The 6,608-nt window shown below is 46.3% G+C and overlaps 1 pseudogene; it reads right to left on the reverse strand.

Moving 5' to 3' along the window:
* Positions 1–3,956: 3,956 nt before the first annotated feature.
* The window catches only part of LOC103264486, a 2,993-nt pseudogene continuing 341 nt past the window's right edge, over positions 3,957–6,608 (reverse strand).

The following is a 6,608-nucleotide window of genomic DNA, read 5'->3' on the forward strand; positions in this document are numbered from 1 at the left end:
GGAAGGATCACCTGAGCCCGGCAGGTTGAGGGTGTGATGGCCTTGAGCATGCCACTGCACTCCAGCGTGGGCAACAGAGTGAGACTTCGACTCAAAAAAAAAAGAAAAGAAAAGAAAAGAGAGAGAGAGACCCTTTTCAACATGTGAAGGCATAGTGGGAAGGCTCTGTCCATGAGAAATAAGACCCTCACCAAACACCAAAGCCGTTGGCAACTTGGTCCTGGATTCCCCAGCCTCCAGAACTATGAGAAATCAATTTCTTTTGTTTATAAGCCACCTGTTTTATGGTATTTTGTTATAGCAGCCTGAAAGGCCTCAGAGAGTAATAATGGAGCAGGGTGTACCATTAATCCAATATGACTGGTGTCCCTATCAGAAGACAATGTGAAGACTTAGGCAGAGAATGCCACAGGAAGAGACAGAGACACATGGGGAAATGCCACCTGTGATGACACAGATGGAGAATGGGGTGAGATGGCTGAAAATCAAGAAATGCTGTGGTTGATGGCCACCAGAAGCTAAGAAAAGGGAAGGAAGTGATAGAGTAGACAGGTTAGAATAGGAAACCTTCAGGACTGTAGGAAAGTTCCAAGCTCACTGATGTCTGAACCACACATGTAGGCAAGCAGCCTAGCTATATGAAACTTCACACTTACCTCTTAGACTCTTATCAGATACACCTGCCACCTATCCAGGATGCTTCCTGGTGAAAGTCAACCACCAAGGTAGGAACTAGCTTAGAGACCCTTGGAGCATCCGCATCAGAAGCCAAGTTTGACCTAAGATAACCATAAACCTTCATTATAATACTCTTAGCATACAATTACCCTAGGTGAGCCTCCTGCTCCTATTATACCCGCATGCCATGACAGTACTGGAATGACTCCAGAAGGCATGAAACTCCTGCACCTGATATAGGGGAGGAGTGATGGAGACTCAGCCCTAAGACCACCCACTTCTAGGAAACTCACCCCTAAACCCACTCCTCAATACCCCTAAGAATGAAAGCTATAGCTCAATAAAAGTTGGGGGCAGAAGCAACTTTCTGTAGGCTGTTTCTGTCTGTTCTCCTTTCTTGAGTGTGTGTTCTTTGCTTTATAAAGCTACTTGCTTATTCCACTTTTGTGTGTCTGTTTGCGAATTCATTCCAAACGTGAACACAAGAACCTGTCATCGTCCCTCTCACACCAGGAGCGGCATCTCTTCTCCTGGAAGCAGAAGGATTCTAACCAGAGTCTCAGGGGAGCATGGCTCTCCCCATACCTTGATTTAGAATTTCTAGCCTCCAGAACTGTGAGAAAACACAGTTCTATTGTTTTGAGCCACCAATTTGTGGCACTTTGTTCCTGGGGCCCTAGGAGACTAGTACACCCCCAATCCACGCACTCTCTGCCCCAGGTCTCTAGCTCCCATTTCGCTACAGGAGCCTCTGAACTGGTCTCCCAGCTTCCGGTGTACTTTTCTTTCCCTGAATGAGCTTTCTAAAACTCAAATTGCTCCCTGTTGACACACCTTTCAGTGGCTTCCCAGGACACTAAAGATCAATCCTGAACTCCCTTACCTGATACACAAGACACTACCTGCATTCCAGCATCTACTTGCACCAGACTGTTCTGTTACTCTTAATGACTGCAATGCCCCCAACATTCCTATCGTCTGAACTCTGGACTTTAATTCCAATTAGATGTCCCTGCTCCTGAGAAGACTCCTAACACTGTTAGTGCCCCTGCTGCATGCTCTCCTAATGCCTTGTTCTTACCCCATCAGAACACAGATCCCTTTTATTACGATGCATATCTGCTTGTCTACCTGCCTCGTTGGTCTATAAGCTCCCTGTAGGTAGTTCAGAACCACAACATAATTTATTTATTTATTTATTTATTTATTTATTTTTTAAATTAATCAATATTTTTTATTATGGTTTTGTGGGGTACAGTTAAGGGTTAGGTGTACAATTACGTTTCATTCAGGCACCCTGTTGATGAGAGGTGTTTTCCCATCCCCAGACAGATATTTGCTACTGTTAATCCCATCCTCCTCCCCCCCATAGTTTCCCAGTACTGTCAGTCATTTTCTTATAATATTACATTGGATGTTCAAGGTCCATTATATGAGTGAGAACATGTGATACTCGGATCTTTGTTTCTGTGAGAGGTCACTCAGTATTATAGACTCTAGTTCCATCCAGGTTGCTGCGGAATCCATGATTTTGTTCTTTTTTATGGCTGCGTAGTATTCCATTGTGTATATGTACCACATTTTTTTAATCCAGTCCTCTTTTGATGGGCAGCATGGTTGTTTCCAGGTTCTTGCTATTGTGAACAATGCTGCGATAAACATACGTGTGCAGGTATCTTTTTTATAGAGTGATTTGAGTTCTTCAGGGTATATTCCCAGTAGGAGAATTGCGGGGTCATATGGAAGGTCGATTTTTAGAGCTTTTAGGAATCGCCACACTTCTTTCCACAGAGGTTTCACTAGTTTACACTCCCACCAACAGTGTAGAAGTGTTCCCTTTTCACCATACCCTCTCCAGCAGCTGTTATTTTTTGAGAGGTGCTCTACATGTTCAGAGAGACTCCTCTAGTCACCAACCATAGAAATGATCTCTGAAAGTATAGTCTTAATTTATTTTATCATCTTTTCTCCCATGAGTTCCATATTCTGAAAGATTTTAACCACCCAACACTATTTATTTATTAAGTTAACCTGTGTGGACTTCTCAGAGAATTAATACATGGTTTTCTTTTTTTTTTAATTATTGAAAAAAACTTGTAGAATCACTAAGCTGTTTTCTTTTGGGGGGAATACCTTAGGGCCTGGTGATCCTGGGTTTTGAATCTGGTTAATCCTCCTATATTTGGTAGATAAGAAAATTAAGACCCAGAGAGGTGAAATGACTTGCCTAAGGTTTACAGTGAGTTAGTAGTGGCACCAGGCTAAAATTCAAGTTTTCTGACTTTGAATCCCGGATTCTTTCTGCTCTTTCACAATACCTAAGGTTTCAAGAGACCTGGTATAGCCAGTTATATCCTGGTGGATGTTTAACAACTAGCTCTTTAGGGAGAAGAAAAAAAACCTTGATTTATAGCATGTGCCAGTTTCTGGAAAGTAAATAATTCTACCTTGGCTAATTTCAAGCTTCCTATGTGAAGCTGCTGAACATGAGAGTTGGTTCAAGCTCACTCCAGTACACTGCTAGGTATAGCCTCTGGATTTAGACTTTGCAGATTCATGTTCTGGGAAAAGTTCCACATTATCTTTTAATTTAAGAGACAGGGTCTCACTATATTGCCCAAGCTGGAGAGCGGTGGTTATTCACAGGCATGATCATAATGCACTACAGCCTTGAACTCTTGGACTCAAGGGATCCTCCCTCCTTAGTCTCTCGAGTAGCTGGGACTACAGGCATGAGCCACCACACCCGACTCATGCTATCTTTCTTAAAAGTTCGTGGTGCCGTAGGCTCCCTCCCTGAAAATGGCTGTTGCCAGCACATGCTAAACTCTTGGAATGAGATGATTCAAAAGGCTATAAATAAAAACAAAAGATCCCAAAGGCTGCTGAACATATGACAAGATGGAAAACACATACGAATAGAAAATGCTGTTCACTGTCATGTGTTGGAACCAAACAAGGCCAATGATAACCTCTGCAAAGATGAGTTAGTGAAATACAAGCCCCTAAAGCAATAAGCAGGCTCAGCTGAAGTGTCACCTTCTCTCTATAGCTTTTCTGATTTATTTCAGGCAGAAATAATTCCTCTTTCTTTAGTAGATCCCATATACTTTATACTCAGTTGCTTTTTTATTTTTAGAATTGCATTGCATTTAGGATGCATTTAACAGAATGCATTCAAACTCCAAACTTGGCAGAGAGGCTTTTTACCAAATGGGTTTTCAAAGAAGGTGGGCAGGACAACAGGAAGAGGGGGTGGTACGAAGGCTGGGGCCGCCTCAGTCTGTGTAAACCTGAGTTCCGATCACATGCATGATTATTCCTTTCTGGATCGCGGAGTGCTGAGCATTCATGTTGGCATCGTCCACCTGAGCATCCTCACATACAAAGGAGAACCACGTGCAGACATGGTTGGAAACAGGGCACACCCAGATGTTCCCATGCTTCTGTAGGCCCTTAGATGGAATCACTTCACAAAGTGCTATACAGTTTAGATTCTGACTCTGCAGGAACCTTGACCAAATAGATTGAGTGTGGGGGATAATATTCATCCTGTTACAACTCTGGACCTGCTCATCCTTGGAGGGCATCCTGTACTGTCCTTTCCTCGTTCCTGAGACTCTAAAGGCAATGCTGGAGATAGAGCTCAGGTAGATGCCTTTGCCATGCAGCTGCAGTTTGGTGTAGGATGCATTGACCTGCCTGTTGTGCAGAATTGAGAGCCAGTTAGTGTGGGGCCCATCACACAGGACATGGAGATGGCTAGAGATACACTGGCAGGCAAAGGTGCTGCCATAGAGCTTCTTGGAGGTTCGGAACTGAGCCCTTGGCAGGAGGGCTTCTCAGCAGGAGGAGCTGGTACAAGATGTGCGTGAACTTCAGCTACCTGCTGAGAGGTGGTCTGACAAGGTGTGACCTGCTACAGGACACGATCTGCTGCAGGAGAATACGGGCCAGGGGATCCAGCTTGTCTATCTGCTCCTTTATTTTCAAATATAACCCCTGGGTCATCTCCCGAATGGATATCACACTATCCAGAGCTTTCTGAAGCTGCTCCTAATTCTTCTTCTTAGGGTTAAAGGTCAGAGTCTTGGAATCAGTGGGATACACCATGGAGGGATAAGGCTAAAAAATGATGCTCTTTCTAGTGGACTCCAAAACTGCCCTACACATTGCCACAAACAGATCCACCACCTCTGCTCCAGTAGCCACCTCCTCTTCAGCTCTGGACATGACCCCCAGTGTGTAGAAGGAGAAGACACACAGTTCACAAGTACAGACAGCTGGCTTGAGCATGGACCCAATCTGGAAGACATGCTCATCACACACCACATAGTACTCATTCAGTGCTGGAGCCCTCTGCTCTGCATACTTCATGATCTAGAAGAGGAATCCATACTCCAGGATGGGGATGGGTTTTTTTGTTTTGTTTTTTGAGTTGGAGTCTCACTCTGTCGCCCAAACTGGAGTGCAGTGGCCACTCCTGGCCACCACAGCCTCTACCTGCTGGGCTCCGGTGATCCTTTTGCCTCAGCCTTCCAAGTAGCTAGGTGCGCGCTACCACGCCCGGCTAATTTTTGATTTATTGTAGCGATGAGGTCTCACCAAGTTGCCCAGGCGGGTCTTGAACCCGCGGGCTCAGGCAATCCACTCACCTCAGTCTCCCAAAGGCGTGGGATTACAGGCTGAGCCACCAAGCCAGCGACCACTGACCTGGGGGCTGGGCAGGTAGCCAAACACTTACACTGTGGGATTCTTCATGGTGCAAGAGATGAAACCGTTCATGAGACACCCAACCTGAAACTCTGGCACACCCAACTTGCCTTTTAGCATGGAGTCCTGTAAGTTAGGGAAACTGGGAGACTTAGTGGATGAGAAGATACTGAGACCAGCACGGAACTTCTTGATAGTACCACTTGCCTTGAACCAACCGTGACTCTTCTCCTGCTGGGTCTTTATGGGATCATTGTTCAGATGTTTCCATTGTTGGGATGTGAACATACCCAGGATCTTTTTAAACTGTAGATCCAGCCCAAATCCTTCTTTATTCGATAGTTGGCTCAGTCTGTAATCCTGTGCCTTTGGGAGGCTGAGGTGAATGGATTGCCTGAGCCCGCGGGTTCGAGACCCTCCTGGGAAGCGAGACCTCATCTCTACAATAAATCAAAAACCAGCCGGGCAGGGTAGCACACGCCTATAACTCGGAAGGCTGAGGTGGAAGGATCGCCAGAGCCCAGTGGTTCGAGGCTGTGGTGGCCAGTAGCGGCCACTGCACTACAGTCTGGGCGATGGAGTGGAACTCCAACTAAAAAAAAACCCCAAAACAACAAAAAAAACCACACAAGACATTAAAAGAGGTTGTGGGGACGCATGACTAGCTGTCCCAGGCCACTTATTACCTGCCAGCTGTGGGTTGGACATGCCTGCCTTAGACCGAGGTGGATCCGGTTAGACCGGGTCTGTGCACCCCAATCTGAAGCCTCCTTCAGGGGAGAAGACCAGAATTTGCAGGAGTCCACCCGCACTCATGGTGCCATCTGAGGACACGTGTCATGACCACACTCAGGTGAAGGTCATGACACGATGTCAGCGTTGTGCTTCATGGGTACCAAGACTCCCTACCATCCTGCAGACTCAGTGGTGTCCTGCCTTGGGCCCTCCTCACTTGGCATTCTAGCCTAGGAGTCCCATCTCCTGCCTAGGAGAATCCAGAGATGGCAACCCAAGTCCTCAGCCATGAGGCTAGTCAGCTAGTGGTCTGACTGATCCACCTGGGTCCAGGGGGGAATGGGTGTCTGCCTTCCTGAGCAGAGCTCCCATGGAGGCTCCCAGGCCGACCCAGAGTGTACTGAGCTCAGAATTGTCATGACTGGCCTGGGATGTGGGTATGAGCCTCTGGGCCTCGACTGTCCTGAAAATCCATACTGCAT

This window comes from Carlito syrichta, unplaced genomic scaffold, assembly GCF_000164805.1.
Source record: "Carlito syrichta isolate Samal-C Ts95f unplaced genomic scaffold, Tarsius_syrichta-2.0.1 Scaffold305659, whole genome shotgun sequence".
NCBI classification, from domain to species: Eukaryota; Metazoa; Chordata; class Mammalia; order Primates; family Tarsiidae; genus Carlito; species Carlito syrichta.